Here is a 19873-nt window from a genome sequence, read left to right as displayed (position 1 = left end):
ACGTTCCTCTGAGCCTGAGAACCGCCGTGACCCTCCATTAATTACAAAGCCTATTTACAATCAATAAAGTATCCTTTAATGGGGCCGGTGATGGCAAAGGCCAGCATTGCAGGGCGTCCAATAGGATTTATCTCTTGTTACCGTGGCCTTCAAATTAAAACTCATTGAAGAGGAAGCAACACAGACACAATTATAGAATTAGTGAGGACACTTGTTTCCTGGGGGAGAGCTCTTACTGCGATTACCTGTAACACAGACGTTACATCACATACTGAAATGGATGGAAATTGTGCCGTTTAAAAGAAAAAGCACAGGCTTTTGGTGCTACCCAATCGGACTAAATCTTTCAGATATGCGAACGAGCGGAAAATTTTAGGGTAAAATCCAATTTTCTTCTTAAACGTATAATAAGACTTGTCCTAAATATAGGTAATTAGGAGTCATCCGTGAAAGAAATACGACTCAATTTTGCTCTGCCAAGAGGAGAAAATATTTTAGTGGACAAAGCACAGTGAAGAAAACAGTCTGAGAATGACAACCGGCGACCGCTCCGAGGACCTCAGCTTCAAGCAATTATAGTACAATCCGGAGTTCTGACTGGGAAACACAAATGTCAGACCCTAATCAAACAAAGAGAAAACATGCATTCAGAATATTTATCCTATGAAAGCTGTACAATCGAAGCCGAGTCACCCACAATCGACTGGGTTCTTCCGCTTTATCTTTTGCTCTCAAGGTCCACGGAGAAGAAGTAAGGTGAAGATGGTGGCACCCAGCAGATGGACTTGTTCATTAAAACAGGAGAGAAAACATTCACACACCAAAAAAAAAGGAATGAAACTACTCAGGCTGAAAGCTCGTTTAGTCAGATACTCCTCCCTTATCTCGCCAGCAGTAGACGCCCTGCAGCACCAGACAGGGATAAATCATCCTCCCATCTCCAGTTTGAGGATGGCCAGGGGAGCAGAGATTCATAAATCACGCTGATATCAATAAGGGGAAGTGTCAGAGCCCGGCACACAAGGTGAGAGTTCCACAAGGCAATGCAGAAACCATTTAAGGTTGCTGGTAACGAAGTTTCACTCCTGCCCAGCGATAGATTATTTATTAATCTAGATTAATGCCCTCGCACTCAATGCTTTAGGGGGGAGGTGGTGATATCTGTATCAAAATGCACCACAGAAGCTTTGATCAGTCACGGATGAGACGGTTATGAAGCCTGTTGTGGACAATGTGAAGTCTGAAAGCTTCTCATCTAACAGCGTCAGAAGTGTATCAAGTTGAAAGCCATTTACTCTTACAAGTGAACAATGATCTAAAAGTAAAACCATTTAAATTTCCGGATACTTCACAAAATGACAAATTTAGTGTAATCGTCAAGTGGCAATCTTCAGCACCAATGAATAAGCTGAGGCTGCCTCCAATAGTGAGTCAATCCCCATAGATGCTTATGTTAAAACCCTCTCCTCTAAAAAAAAAAAAAAGCCTGGTCATTCCCCCCTTTGTGACAACTGTACAGGTGAACTTGGTGCCTACGATAAGTCATTAAGCTTCCCAGCTACTGTTGCAAAATAGTTACAAGGTTCCAGTTGAAACTGGATTAAAAAGAAAAAAAAAGAGTTGAAGACCCTTCTTTGTGAATGAAATATAACTGAGTGCTTTTTGAAGGCTTTAAGACTTACAGATACTCAGTGATCTACTCTCCACTAGCAAATTACATGACTGTACTCTGGCCTGTGGCTTCAACCCGTTATACAAGTGGAGCAACAATATTTGGCTCCAATTTCAGCTCATTTGAATGGAGATATTTGCATATGAGAGACATTTCTCTCTTCTCAAGCTGTGGGTCCCAGCAGGTCCACCCCTCTGCCCCCGATCCATCCATCCATCAGTATGCAACAGAAAAAGCCCTGAATGTTTAGAATATGGATCAATGTGTGAATGTGGCTTGTAGCATGAAGTGCTTTGAGTAGTCATGCGCAGTCCATTTTACCATTTACACAGCCCACATATAGCCATGTGAGTTATCATGTGCTTTGGTTGTGTCATGTCCCGCCGGGGAAACAGAAGTCCTCACGCAGGCCAACTGTCACACAGTTTCCTTACCAAACCTATGCTCATTTGAAACCAGCTAAAGTCTCTTTTGCTCTCGTGTTCAAATCCATTCAAAAGGAAGCGACTGAAATAGCTTGTCAACCTTCATCAGAGTCAAAGAGAGCCACATGAAGGGGAACATAATCCAATGCTTTTTATTTTCCCGTTTGTTTTAGAAGGTGTTTGGGCAAGATCAAATAATGGGATGAAATACTGTTAGCTCCGTAGGCAGGTGTGGAAAATTCCCCTAGCCACGCCGAGGACAGAAATAAATCACAGACCCTATTTATTCTCTCGGAGCTGGAGTTTTTTAAAGTTCACTTGCATGCCTTCTTTGTAATCTCTTTAACAGGTGGACAGTGCAGAAGTAGGTATTTGTCAGTGATAAATGAAAAAGCATTTTTCTCGGCAGACATCAAAGTGACAGCAGCAGAGCTCTGATTTTAAAAGGTTGTGAAGGCGCTACTTAATGCTACCTCGCTACTCTGTGGTCGCTCCTGTGAACAATAACAGACAACTGAGTGGCTGAGCAGCGGTGTGACCAGACCTTTGCAGAGAGCGGGTAGAAAGGAAGCGATGATGGAGGAGGAATGAGCTTCGTGGGATTTTCCTAATTGTGATGCTAAGGGTAATGGGACTACTCTGATGTAAAGACTTAGGCAAGCTAATAAGGTTAAATACATAAGCGTGCATTCTTAAATCTTTACCATTTCCGCTGCAAATGACACTAGATGATGCTAAAAGGTCAAAGACGGAGTTAAATATGGTATTTGCCTGGAGAAACAGATTAATGGTGGTTAAATGAGACAGTTCAATTAATCCCACTGACTGCAGCTTCCAGTCCTCCCTCCTCTTCTCTTCTTCATCCTGTCTCTTCATTCAGAGACCTCACTGCTACACCTGCTGGCCATTTCGGAGTGCTGCTACTGCAACACATGCATTGAAATGACTGAGCATGGGTGATATGAGACGTATTAATGAAATGAAACGTCTAAACCTAATCTAAATAATAGGCTTTCATCTTTGTTCCTGACATATGACACTGATGTGTCAATCATCTATCTTGTAGAATGCACAGAAAACTTTGGTTTTGCATAAATCCATTTGTATGCCCATGGCTCCTTAATCATGCTCAAACAAACACACCGGAGCTTCGGAAAGAAGAATGTTTCGATGTTTGACAGGCAGCTTAAAGGAGCAAATAGAGTCGTGACATGAGGACAGAAGGTCATTCTGCAGACAGCCGCTAAAGGCAGGTAATCAACATTGACAGAAGTGCACATTTGCATTAAGATGGAAGCGTTTAAAACTCAGTCGGTGTCTGTGCTCTGTGCAGGCGCTCAAATTAAATTGTAAGAATTAAATCGGCTGAGTGCTGTACCGTCCCCGGCTCGCATTCATTCCTCATCTCCCTGTTAATCACGGCTTGGATTTACATCAGGCTAGGATCTTCTTGGTGCTTCAAGTGACATTTGAAAGATGGAGCCATTGATGTAATTACACTCCATGCAGCAACAGCACAACAGATTAAGTAAATGTTGATTTTTGTGAAGGCAGTTATATAAAACCGACTGTATCGTGTACAAAAAGCATTCATCCCTGACATTTCATGTTTTTCAAAACAAAAATCACAGTAAAGGCTTCATTTTACACCGATTAACAGCTGCAAGTTTCACTGTGCCAACTGGTTTGTACTAATAATTAAGTAGGCTGAGCTTATGACTAAAATACACACAAAAAAGTGCACTTACTGAAAAAGGCCCTTAAGGTAGCTGATGTTTTATAACCTATACCAAGGTCCTTCCATTAAATATATTCCCAGTGACTCAGTGTTGTAAAAGAAAACAAAACCTTACCAAAGAAGTGTGAATACTCTTTTAAAGGCCTTTTAAATGAAAGCACAAAATGGCTAGGATAACTTCTAATAACATTCCCACACATCGTGTCCTGGCTCAGCTGTCACATGGTTCCAGTGCCAGCCCGAAGCTGGTTTCACACAGAATTAAGTAACCCTGCTTCCCTCTTTGCTGTCAGCTCCTTCTGCCTGACATGAGCAGGCTTCAAATGATACCCAAATGTGTTGATTTGGCCACTTCAAGGGAAGCGCTAAACAACCGAGTACGACTCCTATTTCAAGTTGATGTGTGCATCCAAATTAAATTCATTTTCCTAAAAAGCTTGACAACATGTCACTTAGCCGGAGGCCTTGTAGTAACTTTGTATCACTGCGTACCAGAGCCAGATAGTGTTGGGCTTCCTTGCCTTAGGCTCTTGTGTATGAAGTGCGGCTTACTGGTTGATAGGCTTAGCATGGTTCCTAAGTGGAGTAAAGGCACGAGGGGGCTTACTGGCTTCCTTCATGAATCCACAGAGTTACAAAGGTCTTCATCTGAAAAAAACTTTGGTCTTATCCAATAAAGCTGCTGTGTTTCTTCTCTATTCACTTCAAAGTGAACCCTTGGACACACACAGAGATGACTGAGGCTGAAATGCACTGCAGACAACACATTAAAGCTTTGACCGTATATTTTAAGCAGTCTCATATATCTCTATAGCTCTCTCTATAGCTCTCTCTATATCTCTATATCTCTCTCTATATCTCTATAGCTTTCTCTATATCTCCATCTATATCTCCATCTATATCTCTATATCTCCATCTATATCTCTATATCTCCATATATATCTCCATATCTCCATATCTCCATCTATATCTCTATATCTCCATCTATATCTCTATATACACATCTTTATATATACATATCTCTATATCTACATCTATCTATCTGCTGTGGAAGACTTAGAGGACACAGAGAAATGTCATCAGTTCTAGTGTTAAGGCACGTTCATGTCAAGACCCCACACTCACATCCATCTTTTATATACAGTTAATGACTGTGCTCCACTTGATGCAATTAGCCAATTACAGTCAACCATGAAATGAAAGTAAAATTAAGTAAAAATTCAGAACTTAAACAAAGGCAAACATTAAGATAAAAGTTCCAAATTAATTTCATCCTTACTTTAAAAAACACAAGAAAGAAGTACTGAATATTACCCCACTACATCTGCCATGCTGCGTGAGGCACCGGATATTAACTATGGGGTATGTTTCTTTGGGATGCAGTGCTGATTCATTTACACCATGACGCAAAAACCTCCACTGAGTGCTGTATGAGATGACAGAGATCAAAATTAGTCATCTCTGATTGTCAGTTAGCTGAAGGTGAAGAGAAACCTGACAACGAAGGTAAAATTAAGTGTCCATCTTTATTTTTGGCATCCGCAGATAGTGCCTGTGATGTCAGGAAAACCCACAGACCGTCCATGTGTGGTATTCAACATGTCCCAGGGGTATAGGGAGAATGTTATCAGAGCTTCAGGACAAGGGTATGGTTTCAAAACCACAGGACAAGAACAGAACCGATCAATAAGGAAAGGCCATTTAACACAACAGAAGAAGAGAGACAGAGAGTCGTTTAGGTGTGTCAAAGGGCTACTCACGATGACATTTGGTGCTGGCAAAATTACTTTCTCCCATTTACTGAGCTTATCCACTCATAAATAAGGCAGAAAAACAGATCCAATTGTCAAAAGTGATTGTTGACAACAGCCTCTGTTTTGTTCACGTCTGGGGAAATAAGTCTGCAAATTACACTGGCGTGGATATAAACGGGGCTCCACTGAAGCAGAGACTGAGCTCGGAGAGGAATACTTTTCCTGATGAATTATGCATTGTTCCGCTTTTGTATCATCATGTATGCCACCACCACGTTCATGTTCACTCTGTGAAGAACTTTTTGTCCACTGCGAATTAGCAGCACCTCTCTCTAATCACCTTTCATGTCATCCGCAGACAGTTTCTACAGGAGATGCGTTTGCAGTCAACCTGCAAACGACTGATTAAACAGCCAGTGTCAGATTGCAGGGACATGGTCTCCTTTTTATGTAATCAGCAACAAAATATGTAGCTTTATCACCGACTTAAAATTTAAGTTAACTTAATACTTTTTATCCTCCAGATTGTTAAGTCCTGAGCCATCTATATACCACCACAAAAAAAAGGCATTAGTGGGCTTCACAAGGGTAATGGTGCCTTCAAGGTTGCCATTTGTAACTATAAATCTAGCTTTGAGCAGAGAGTACAAAAGGACAGAAGGAAGTGTGGGAGGGAAAGAAAACATCTTAAATTACTTGCTCTTCCAGTTCATCCCACGGCCAGATCGCTGTCACGGGTTGGACTGACGTTTGATTGAAAGTGCAGACACGGCAAACCAAGACCCAATTAGCACGTTGGCTAGCCCCTGACCCCGATGGCAATCTGATGACTACCAATAAATGTCTGTTAGATCCCGGCCGCCATCACCGTGTGTCAATCACGTCTGGTGGCTCGGGAAGACGGAGCTGTGGTTTACTCCCACACTCGCACAGAAAAACGATCCAGGCTTCAAAGAAAATTGGACATATTTTATTTATGAACACTTTCGTACACGTTGGCAGTCACGCATGTCATTTTCACTTCAGCAGCAATGCATTAAGGAGCTTTAATTGAAAGACACTTATACGGCAAGTGATTTCATTAAATGACTGATTGTTTTCTTGTGGCGTCACAATTATTTGTCTTTAGTCATTCAGACTGTTGGGTTGATGAGGATGTGCTGTGGAAATTAATGAGCTTTCACGCACAAGAAAAAGCCTTTTTCACTCTGTTTAATTGAAAATGAGGCACTGTATTATTAATGCGAATACAGCATTGTCCCTGCGTGAGGTCTGCTGAACAGCCATCAGCGGTCAATAACGTATGAATGTCTCTGGATGTGGACATGTGATTCCCTACAAGCTGAGGGTGCAGAAATTTCATGTAGATGGAACCATGTAGCGTCGCCTCCAATCCGTCCTCTCTGCTCAAAGTCACAAATCTTTCACCACGCCTTAGCATTCCACATTAGCACGCTGATGTAGGCCTTGCCAACCTCAGCAAAAGAAAAAGGTTCATCTGGAGACACACTGCACCAGCCTTACACAAACTGTCCACACTGGGTCCAGTTCTAAGTTTTTGGGGACCTTATGGACATTTTTCAGGGACTCCCTCATAATCCTTAAATCAATTAAACATACTTAATACAATTTGTTGTGCATCACAGTTTCTATTGGCTAAGCATAAATGGTCTCCATCTGTAATCATGTACTGTTTTAAATATTAGAGCACAATTTTTATAACTATTTTTTAAAGCATCCCCTGCCATTGGATCGCAGACACCTTTAGGTTCCCTGGCCCCTCTTTGAGAACCATGTGTTTAAAAAGTGCAATCGTGGGGCACCTCTATAGCTCACTTGGTTGAGCAGGTAATCCATATGCCAATAGGCTGCAGGGGCCTGAGTTTGATTCTGCTATGGACCATTTCCTGCGCTCTCTCCTCATTCTCCTGTCTGCTTCCAACTGTCCAACAAAGGCTTTTAAAAAATGCCCCAAACATTAATTAAAAAAGCCAGGTGGGATTTTGTGGTCGGGGGGGAATAAAATAACACATTTAATACATAATTTCTGTTCCCTGTTGCTATTTCAGTGTGAGGATCTCTAATGCATTTGCAGTCATTTATTGTCCCGTGCGTTTTTTCTCGTGTGCTCTCCATCCCCTATGGCTGTCATCATATGTGAGGGGAGGAAGGCTGGAAGGTCCTCGAGGAGCATTGCTGACCCCCTAACCCTTCCAGTGTAGTCAACTAAAGGGATCTAGGGCCACTAATGACCTGCTGGACCAAAGTCAAGTGCCTCAGAAGAAGACAAGCACCTTGCATTGCTGTGTGGGCTGTTGAAGCACCTTGTATAACCTAAGTTTAAAAGGTGATACAAAAGAGCACACTTAGCAGTCAAGCTTATGTAGTAGCCAGTGGAGCTGCTACAGAGGAAATAAAACTGCCTGCATGTTTACCTAAACCAATCCCATCCATCCATCCATCCATTCGCTTCCACTTATCGTTTTCAGGGTCACGGGGGGCGCTGGAGCCTATCCCAGCTGTCATAGGGCGAGAGGCGGGGTACACCCTGGACAGGTCGCCAGTCTGTCGCAGGGCCAACACACAGAGACAGATAACCATTTGCACTCACATTCACTTGCACATTCACACCTAGTGGCAATTTAGATTATCCAATTAACCTATTCCCACAAGTTGCATGTCTTTGGACAGTGGGAGGAAGCCGGAGTACCCGGAGGGAACCCACGTAAACACGGGGAGAACATGCAAACTCCACACAGAAAGACCGCGGCCTGATGGTGGAATTGAACTCAGGACCTTCTTACTGTGTGGCAACAGTGCTAACCACCGTGCCGCCAACCAATCCAATCCCAACCCTTAAATTAATTTCAGATCACAAACTGGTGAAGACGTAGAAAAATGTCCCTTTGCATAAATCACAATGATATCCATCACATTTATCTCCTCAAGATCAGAATAAAAACAGGGTTTGTTCCTGGCTGAAATAAGCATCACTACAAATATAATCTGAACACAATTAGTCCTTGTACAGTAAAGGAAATTATTAAGAATTGCCACTGTATAAATAAAACAAAATTAAATAGTCTGTGTTATGCTATGTATGACCTTTTTATGAACAAAAAAACCTTTATTATGCTTGAGTAAATAATACTCCCCATTTGCATCATTTTACTACAGCGGTAGTGATTTTGCTTGGTGTTGCAGGAATGTGAAAGCGTAATCTTAGCTCCGTTCATCAAAAAAAAAATCACAAGCTGTTTTACAGCCTCACAAGGAAGTTTAGTTTCTGAACTTTACAAAGGAAAACTGCCAGAAAGAGAATAGCCTCAACAACGGACACTTGTTCCACAAAGTAACTGCCACATATATGGAAGTTGTGTTGGTGGATAACATAAGAAGTGTTTCACCGTGTTTCACCGAGAAGATAAGCGTTGGCTACGTGAAGATCACAGAAGTTTGGAAATCTCTTACGACCGGATGTTTTTCTCTCCTACACCGGGGAATCTTTTTCTTTCCAAAAATGCTTTGCTTTACTTATCAAATCCCACCAAACTCCCCACTGAAAGACACTGAGAATGAAAGTGTAATACATTTAAAAAAGGTCAATCTACACCTTGCAACCCCGTCCAAGAGGGACCACACACACTCTGTGCATCTACAAGATAATTTGCTCTCCTACAAAGCACAGTTGCCGCCAACTCTTTTTGTTGTTTAACACGTTCGATTCTGGGGGAGGGGCAGCAGCTGTTAGCTGAGCCCAGCTGTCAAAGATGGCTGGCATAGATGAGAGGGGAGGAGCGGATTTTGAGCAAACCTGTGCATGAATGGTCCCAAAGGAAACTCACTTTAAAAGAGTTCCCCCAACAGCCCAGATGATAACTGGATGTCTCTGTTTACCTCTGCGTCTAAGGAATATTGGCAATCCCGTGCACTCATTACATCTGCTAAACACTGTGATGAAGATAAACCATGATTGACTTGGCAATGATGATGAGGTTTCGCATGAAATGTCTACATAGTTTGCATATTCTTAAAACTTTGGTCCGACTACACCCCTCACCAGCATCATTTACAAGAAAAAGTCCACTACGTCCAAACACAATACAACAAACTACACAGGGAGAATTGTGGAGGACTTGGGTCACTGACTGAAAAGATTATGGTTTACAGGGTAGGAGTTTATGACCCCCCCCCCTCATAATTATTATGCATGAATTGAAATGAGGAAGAAATGTTAAGGAAACTGTGGTACAGCTCAGTCTAGACTACAGTGCACATTTGCTTTCATGCGCTTCACGCCATGTTATTTCTCAAACCGTACATTAGCACAAATTGAATTCTCCGTCCTTCATTTCCTGTGTTGGAGCCTGGCTAGTTCACTGTGGTCACTGTTGAGACCACTGGAAGCCGGGCAGCATTATGATGCTTAATGATACGGCTTTAAGCAGACTACGTCAGCTGTTAAAATGAAGGCTTTTAGCAACTCTAACCTGGATTTTCCCTTTGCCACTGCTACCGTGGAAGATAATAATTTCAAAGTAAGACTCAGTACTGCACGTTCTTTCATAACAAAAAATATTTTTTCTACTGAGAAATATAACCAACGATAATTCATTTACCCGTTACCATGATAGCACTCTGTCCATCATAGGACTCTGGATGACAAAAATGTCAATATATGTATGCTTGGTCTTGCAAAAATACATGTATGCTCTACTGAAAACCCAAAAACAGAAATCCTCACAGGACATAAGAATAAAAAGCCCTTTCATGTACAACTTCCAAAATGCCCCCGCCCCCCAAATGAGCAATTCATTGCTCAAAGCCAATGCAGCTCCCTCCCACCTCAAACCACAGAGTCCAGAGTTAATCAATGTGTCCAGCTTCAAAGCCATTGGCCTAAAATGCTTCAATGAGCTGCATGACAATTACAGTACACTGTAGCTAACAGCATCCAAGTCAGCAGACACTCCCCCCCCCCCCCCCCTTCTCGCCAGACCAGCAGTGCAGACAATAGAGTCTAACAAAAAGACGATACTGTTGTTTTTCTTAACCTGTCCACAAGGTAAATGAAAGAGAGGATGAGATTTCTTACAAGTGTGTTTTTCAGCCAGGATCGTTCCTCTGCTTTTCAGCTGAAATAACCTATGCAGAGACAATTATGTAATCCCTCACCAGCTTCCCGCTTAACTATCAACGGCATTAGCTGGCAAGCCTGACTAAGCTAGAGCTGTCCAAAGCACAGAGGTAAGATAGAGGGCGAGTTATCCTTTATCTATTTTCATAGGGAAACCTAAACATTAAATCCATCCAAAGTATTAGGAGCAGTGTACAGCCACCGTGTAGCACCCCAGGGAACAGGAGCTCCCAGAGGATACACATGCAAAAACAGAGAGGACACACGAACTCCACACAGAGAACTGCCCCAGTTTGAACCCAGGGAACAGTGCTGAGAACTAAGCCACCATCCTATGGGCTGTGCAGGCTGATAGATCCACGAAATGTCACTCATCCAGGAAGTCACGTGGAAGTGGTGGATCTGACTGAAAACCTAAGGAAAATATATGGCACTATGCAAAATGTTAGCTGCACTGATGGGTATCTAAACAGGTTGATAATTTACAAACTAGTGTATAAGACTAATGATCAACATCATAAACTCATCAGGAAAGTCAAGAATGTAATGAGAAGTAAGGTAGGTTTTGTGTTAAGGAATTTCTGACTGTTTTTCATTAACAAAAAGACAGACATGCACCAGCCCATTCACAGCAGCCAGAAAGGCATTTTATTCTTTCATTCCTTGACTATTTGGCAACCAAGGTCTGTGGTTTCTGTGTTATACTCAAGTCAAAGCAATGTTCAAGCTGGAGGAAACATATCCCCTGAAAATTCAAGCTACTTGGAAAATAATCCCTGGTATTATCTGCTCATAATCTTGAATGGATTTTTGACTACAAGTACAAACACGACCCAAAGCCAAACCATTCTGGACTTAAAAACTGGAGGGAAAAAAACAAAAAGCAAAAAAACAAGATCAAGCCAGTGAGGGCAGCTCTCCCTAAACTTACACAGAATTTATCTTGCAACTAAATTGGTTTGCTTCACAACTGGCTCCTAGCGTTGGCGTTTGTGGCTTTCAGTGTGTCAGATTTGACACAGCTCTCTTTCAGTAGCTGTGGGCTGTAGCTAACCACCCACACAACCCACTGGAGACCAAGCAGATTCCCTTCACCAGCTTGACAACACAGATCATTCTCATCATTGTCCCCTCGAGCACCGAGCAGACATTTATTGCCTAAAGCATGTGACTGGTCAAAATATGACTAATACTATAGTGAGCAAGTCTATAAATGCAGTTCCTTTACTGTAAAAATGAGCTGAGGCTTATAGAAAACTACTGAAGCTACTAGAATATAGTGCAAACCACCAACGCCTACAGTTTCCAGAGGGTTAACGCCACATCACTTTGGATGACATGCACAATTGAAGCACTAGAAGCCAGCATTTTATGCGCCCGGAGATGTTGTCATATTTCTGCATCTTCGCACCAGTGACCAACGCGGGAGCCGCCACGCAACGTCAATCACAAACTGACAAGTCCGCGCTGATGGCCAAAGGGGCACAAAGCAGCCTTCCTCTGGTCCAAGCCCCGAGATTTGTGCATTTTTGACTTGTTTACCAAGATGGGCGTCCAGAAGAGGGGAAATCGAAAAGATTTACGCATATAAATCAAATCAACCGCTCAAACAAAGAAATTCCTTCACGCGCTAAAATGTGTGTAATTCAGACCTTTGCAGCAGTTTATGATTATAATTTACGCCAGCTCCTAAACAGCACTCGCAGACTGTGTCCCTTTTGTACAGTCAAAGCTTTACAGCCGAGGAATCTCTGAGGAAAAAGAAAAGAGCCAGTGTCATGCGGTCAGAAGGCATTTTAGTCAGACAAAAATTTGTGTCAGCCCTTTCTGCACGGGAGCGAGAGGCCAGCGTTCAGAGCTGTTAGCCTCTTTCTCAGAGGAGAGCCAGGGTTTAATGGGACTACTCTTCCACTCCATTTGCCTGCTCACATCTTGCAGGCCACAGCTGCATACATGTGAGCCAGTGACTGTCGCTCTACATACCTCTCTGCAGCCTGGGAGCTCCTGAACCCACTTTAACAGCTGACAGAAGTCATTTGTCTTCAGGCGCACACTTGAACATCGAAACGGACTACGGACAAAACGCGCGTGGATGAGACAACACTTCGTCCTGGTAATAAGACTGCAGAGGTCGCTGACAAATTACGCATTTTCGTAACTCCTTACCGGCCCTCGAAATTATCGCACCACATCCTCATGCTGCTGTGTGGGTTATAGTTTTTCTGACTGTGACAACACCAGAAGGTCTTGCTCTGACTTTGGATCCATTTCAGACCCAAACAACAATTTCATGGCTGGCTGGTCTCAAAGTAATTACATATGGCCTCAAGCCGGAGCATCGATCAGTGCCCGGGACAGTTCTGAAAAATAAGACTATTTTTGACAGACAGCTTCTTCAAGAGAAGACAGCACCTCTACCGTATGGACTATGGAAATCCACAGTGAAAAAGAAGCAGGCTCTATGTTTCTTGCATTTATTTCCTGTTGACGGAGTTTCCCGAGTTAACTCACATTCCCAACTCCCGTCTCCATGTTCAACTACAAAATCTTTAAATAATACAAATTTGAAAGAAACAATTTGCTAGAATTAGCATCCCGTATATAGCAGCTTGAAATATAGTTCCACTTAAACAAGCAAGCTGATAACTCCCAGTTGTAGAGTATTTAAAAGTAGAATGGGAGGGAGAGCCTTCAGTTTTCAGGCCCCTCTTCTGTGGAACCAGCTTCCAGTTTGGATTCAGGAGACAGACACTATCTCTACTTTTAAGATTAGGCTTCAAACTTTCCTTTTTGCTAAAGCATATAGTTAGGGCTGGACCAGGTGACCCTGAATCCTCCCTTAGTTATGCTGCAATAGACGTAGGCTGCCGGGGGATTCCCATGATGCATTGAGTTTTTCCTTTCCAGTCACCTTTCTCACTCACTATGTGTTAATAAACCTCTCTGCATTGAATCATATCTGTTATTAACCTCTGTCTCTCTTCCACAGCATGTCTTTTATCCTGTCTTCCTTCTCTCACCCCAACTGGTCGCAGCAGATGGCCCCGCCCCTCCCTGAGCCTGGTTCTGCCGGAGGTTTCTTCCTGTTAAAAGGGAGTTTTTCCTTCCCACTGTCGCCAAAGTGCTTGCTCATAGGGGGTCATATGATTGTTGGGTTTTTCTCTGTATCTATGAAGCGCCTTGAGGCGACTTTTGTTGTGATTTGGCGCTATATAAATAAAATTGAATTGAATTGAATTGAATTGAATTGAATAGCCCTCTAAACCAAGGGTGTCAAACAAAGGTCTACAATCTGGCCCACAGGACAGTTTTGGAAAATGTGAAGGAGGGCATACATTTTGCACTTTTAATAATTTATTTATTTAGTAGTTTTACAGCTTTTCCTCCTGATAAAGACCTCCCCCATGGCAATACAACAACAGAGTAAACAAATGGGGAAAACAAATTCCTGTTTTTTGAGGCCACAGTCCTTTTTTATTAAGAAGCATGCTCTGTATACTAACAAAAGCTTTCGGCTTTATAATTACAGGACAGTTTTTGTTCTCATTTTGTGGCCTACTTACACATTGCAAGCTTAACAACATATCTACTGTTCTGTGAGTGTTCCTATACCTCAGGACCTTTCTGTGGTGCATCTGTAGGTGTAAAAAGGTCCCAGCTACACACCGGTTCCTGTGCCGTGAAACTTAAGAAGACTCACCATGAGCAGACAACAAATCCGGCTTTGAGGGCAGCGAGGCGCTACATTTCGCTGGGCTGAACCACAGTCCCAAACCCTCTCCAGAGGGGACACCCAGCAGCTCTCTACAAAGGCAATAACAGTGAAATAAAACACTTTAAGGTGAGCAATGAACTGAAAGGGCCTTGTATTGACACACAAGAGAAACAGCAGACACTATTTGACATCCGACTCAGTGGAGTGGCAAGTCAACAGAGTGAACAGCCTGACCTGTCACTGTTCACTCTGCTGTGGATCTTTTTCCAACAGAGAACACAAACAGCTTTCGGGGCTACAACGGCTGATTGTTAGGGCGGACTGGGACAGCAGACAGTTGTCATATTCCACAGAGGGTGGAATCTGACATAAAGTACTGCTTTGAAAGTTGTGATGTAGAGGCTCTAAGTAGTCTGACCGAAAGTCTGATTATGTCATTAGATGTTGAGTTAAGGACGGGGGAGAGAGGGACCGAAATATCTGTGTGGGTGATGTTAGCAGCCATGTGATTAACACGAAAATGAGTGGGAACCGGAGAGATGTAAATGTGAACGGCTATTGTTTGGCTGCTCCCAGTGTCGAGCATTTAAATTAACATCTTTAATACACACAGGCCACCCAGTGGTAACATTACATTACATCACATATTGCGTCCCCCTTTATGCTCATAAGTAATCTTCGGCAGCATTTATTAGCTACAGGGGACCCACTGAGCTCATTCCAACTTCATATTTTTATTTTACACTCTACAAAAGTATCCCTGCATGATTCACAGTTTAAAATAATACTTATGCATCTCTAACGGGGACTTGGTGCAGCCTCTCAAAACCCCCCCCCCCCAACCCTTTAACCCGAGACAGCATGAAAAAGGTGGACCACATTTGGGAGTGTCAAGCATGGAGTAGACATGAGAGAGAAACTGAGGACAAAACATTCATAATGCCCTGGATAATCATTTTAAACACTCAGCGTAACCAAATTTTGCAAATGTTAACTTTTTCTTCCCTTAACATGACCTTAAATGAGCGTCCAGAGGTGTTTTTGCAACCTCAGGTATTTCCCCCTAGTGGCCATTAAAAAACAAACAAAAAAACAAAAACAACAAAAAACTGACCACCTGGCAACCGCCTAACAACCATCTGTCGCTAGGGAAAAATGAGTACTCCCCAACCAGTTGCGATCAGTTGCTGAATGCTGCTGTGATATCATCTACCAAGCTTCCAGCAACGCAGGCCTAAAGACCGGTTTAATGACCCCTCTGTGAGCACCAGTTGCTATGGGAAAAGCTGTATTCCCTGAGCAGCTGGTGAGTGGTTACAAGAGGTTGTTTGCCGTTCGTAAACGAAACTGGTTACAAAGAGATATATGTTGCCGCGCACGTAAACCTCACAATTACTTTGGTTGCTAAGCAGATTGACACAGTGACCTATAGTTTGCATGGAACTACACTTGTCTGTAAACACCAACTACACCCTATGAGGTAGTGAAACTGTTTAAGTTATGCCTTACTGCTACACCTTTACTTTGAAGGTGAACTTTCTCCATTTCCTGCTTTGTGTTGCACATTTTTTTAAAGTTTCTCTACTGTTTGGCGATTGGTTAATGAGTGTTTGCGAACACTAGTGTCATCCATGCACCATGGGTGACCAAAGAAAGGAGGTTTTTGGAAGTCCCCTGTATTTTTTCACCAATTTCACTTACACCAACCTCTAGGAAACTCTTAAAGCTGGCTGGAAAATACACGTTTTCTGTGTGCCAGAGATGCCTAGAGTTGAAATTGATGCCATATGAAGCCAAGAGTATAAAAAACCTGTCAGAAACCAAACATTTAGAGCAGCTTGAAGCCTATGATATTGGCTTACAGGGCTTAGTTGTGCATATCCTGACCTCATTAGAAACACTGATCATGATTAATCTGAGCACCCACCATTACATCAGTATATATATATAGGACAGAAAATAAGGAAAGGCATAATAAAGCCAATTTAAAGTTGCACTGGCCCATAGAGATTTTCGGGGACTTTTTATATTAAGACAACAGCAGTGAGAAGACAGAAAGTCGGGGTGGGGTTGTCACATGCGGCAAATGCAACACAGCAGAAATGCTCCCAGTTTGTACATGGGATGTGCACTGTACCAAAAAATCTACATGGAATCATGTTCAATAGCAACTTAACTAGCACACACTTTTGGAGAGAGGACATTACTTGCACCAGTTTTTGTGAAACAAATATTTCCCTAAAAGCTTCCAGTGTGTTTTAATATATTCATTCAAGCTTTCTGAAGTCCCCATTTCAACTCTCACGTCTCCCTCCCGCCATCCTCCAGAGTCAATGTAGATAAATCTCTCACATCAACTAAGAAAAAGAAACAGAAGGTCATTTCTGCACAAAAGAAAAGAATACGGCAACACAGTAATCAAGTTTTCTCAAGGGTGTCACGCAGAGTTTGAATACTTTTTCCCCCCATTTTCTAATTATAGTTTGCACATTGCTCTCTGTAGGGGACACTTTATAAGACTTAATCGGTTTTACACCAACTTGCCAACACATTAATTAAGCTGAGCAAACCAAAAGTCTAAATAAATTACAGCAGGAATCATGAGAGGCAGTAAGAATAACTCCATCATTCTGAGTTAGACGCTTAGAAATATTTTTGTTCTGGGATTTGCAGGCTTAGAGGGGAAATCTAAATAACATCTGTGATGCTATGCTTGGGGTAACATTTGACCTTTTTAATTGAAAGCAAACATGAAATGTCTGTGAGAGCCCACATCATGATCTTTAAATAAAATATCATCTCCTCTATCAAACACTATTTTTTAACTGCAATTTTTCTTACTGTGAATTTATCTGACATAACATTTCCAAAGAGATCTGGTTATGCGAGTTTAGTGCGTATGCAAGTCTGCAGAAATACAGCTAATGGTTCGGGGTTAGAGAGAGCTAGCAGAAGCCATAGAAAGCCACTCCCCTTGTCACTCCAATCCAGAAGGGTCACATTGTTTGGGCAGCTGCCCCCCAGCAGATGATGATTAGAAGAGAAAGAAGGGCGAAACACGTCCCTGTGCTGCTTGTCTGGTTTAGAAAGATACGGATTGTTGCGGCTAAGCCTGGTGCACAAAATGAAAAAACATCCACAGAAATCCTAATCATCTGGCAGAATAAAAAGTAAATTCTCTTTTGTCTGCTGGGCTTCTGTGCTATTAGCCGAACAGGCCAAGAAATAAGATCAAAACAAATTATGTGACCAACACACTAAGTCCCCATTTCACTGATAAATAAGGCATTTAAGCTTTCCCTCTCATCTCCTCCTCAAAGGCCATGAGTGTTTCAGCTTTCATGTAATACAAATGCCTCTGTGTAAAGGCTAGCACTTCATTTATGCCTTTTCAAGCTAACATCATGAAGAAAGCACTGTTCTGTCCAATTTGAGAAACGGGTACTCAAACAAACTCGCCTGCAGCTACACGCTCAGAGAGTAGGGTCGTTTGGCCCCGATCGCATTTTCTATTTCTGAGCTATCTAGGACATAAAACACATGATAACCTAACATCACTTATAAATATTTAAATAATCACCAATTAAAATGAGTAAAAAACAATCAAGACAGGTGATGGAGAGAATAAGCAATGCAAACTAATATGGTGGGCTCTTTAATTACACGCTGTAGACTAATTTAGAGTAAACTTGGTACAGTTATTCATTTTATGCCCCCGACTCAGGTCACATAAGAGGCAATGAAATTCAAATTAGTTTTAGAAATAGAAACAAACAAACTTTTTAAAAATAACAAAAGATTTTTTTCAATCCGTTATAGGTGAGATCAGGAAGCTATTTTTGGCTGCTCCCTTGCCACTAGGGGTCACCGCAGCAGGTAGCTCCACCTGTTTGATTTGGCAGAGTTTGATGCAAGACGCCCATCCTGACATAAACCCCACAGGGATTTGTGTCTCTGGCTGGAATCGACCGAGTGACCTTTCACTTGTCAAGCGAAAGGTCGCTGGCAGCTGGAAAACTGCAGTAGCATTCAGTAAAGGTATTCAGGGTGTCCCACTTTATCACTTGTTGTTCACAAAGAGCCAATCAAGAGCTGAACCAGGAAACATATGAGCAAATCTACTCATTATATGATGTAAGTAAGTGTAATTAAATCTAAGTGTAAGTAAAGCTGCAATGTTATCAAACCTTGCATAAGTAGGGCAGAAGTTTACCTGCAATGGGCAAGAGGTGTTTTAAACCTCATTTTGGGCCAAAGTAACTAAAGTCTTTTCTTGGAATTAAACTTAGGGAATTCTCCCCATTCATTTAGATAGCCTTGGTCCTGTTTACATGAAATAACTGCCTGAAGAGGTTATCAAGATGGCTGCTGAGTGTCTTCTGCTTCTGGAGTGGCATCTTTGCAAACCTTGGTCATGTTATTACCGAACACTGTTAGCAAACACTGTTACCGCACAGCATGCAGCCTCCTCAGCTTACATGCTGCTGTGCATAATGAACTTAACCCTTTAAAGCGGGTCAGAGCGGGCACGCTCCATTTTGCTTAACTATTTTTAAATCCCGGTAGCACTGCAACCACGTAAGCAAGCGCAATAATTGTTTTTGCATATGAAACCAGAGGAGTTGTACTTACATCTTATGCCATCAGCTTGCCCTAGGTCACAGTTTCCTTCCATGTACAGCTTTGCAAAAACTGCATAAAAAGCACTTGCAGCAACAAAAACATAATATTCCAGAAACACGCTTTGCCGATCCAATCAGCTATTTGTAACACTTCCTAGTTCATCAGCGCGAACTATCGCATGTCCGCCATGACCTGCCCAAAACCGGAAGTGACATGATTTTGCGGAAATGTAGTTTTTTACCATCTGTGCCTTATGAGCCTATACTGGTGTTTTTAAAAGTCATGTTTGACTTTATGGCTTTCTGTGTCGTTTCTGGGATGCTTAGGACTCATATTGCACTGCTGGAAATAGTTTGTTTTGATGTATATGCTGTTATTTTGCAAATTTGCATTATAATATTTATTTTTGTTTTTCCTGCAGTATAGGAAGATTGGTGTATTTCAAAAATAAAACTATGAAGACACTTAAAATAAATTTCCTGTGGTGGGAAACTAGTTTGTGCAACTTTTTTGTATTTAGAGTTTTGAGGGATAAGCCTCTTAAATTTCTCTAACTAGAAATATATGTTAAAAAAACACAAACGATTTTCAATTTTTTTGTAGTTTATTGCACTTTTTTGCAAGTTATGTAATTACTATGCACTTAATGCAGACATATTATTAAAATTTGGGCTATAATGGTTGTATTGATGTATATCAACTTGAAATGCTCCCAGAAATGGCACTACAGCATATAACAATATAATATAAGTTCTGGCGGACTTGGTTCTATAGTAGGTCTTAAAGGGTTAATGAACACAGGACACCTG

General features: G+C 41.9%; 1 protein-coding gene across 7 annotated transcripts in view; it reads right to left on the bottom strand.

Annotated features, from left to right (window-relative positions):
- Window positions 1-19873, bottom strand: part of tanc2b (tetratricopeptide repeat, ankyrin repeat and coiled-coil containing 2b) — a 169652-nt gene that overhangs the window by 134567 nt on the left and 15212 nt on the right. For 6 of the 7 annotated variants that reach the window (XM_085171043.1, XM_085171034.1, XM_085171039.1 and 3 more), the window contains exon 2: window positions 14427-14530. The exons of the other annotated variant lie outside the window; for it this stretch is intronic. The gene's annotated coding sequence lies outside the window, so the exon portion shown is untranslated. The remainder of the gene's footprint in view (window positions 1-14426; window positions 14531-19873) is intronic. 7 annotated transcript variants of the gene reach the window in all.

Source organism: Neolamprologus multifasciatus, chromosome 8 (genome assembly GCF_963576455.1).
Source record: "Neolamprologus multifasciatus chromosome 8, fNeoMul1.2, whole genome shotgun sequence".
NCBI classification, from domain to species: domain Eukaryota; kingdom Metazoa; phylum Chordata; class Actinopteri; order Cichliformes; family Cichlidae; genus Neolamprologus; species Neolamprologus multifasciatus.
Note: the sequence above shows the minus strand (reverse complement) of the source record. Positions and strands in the feature narration are given on the sequence as shown.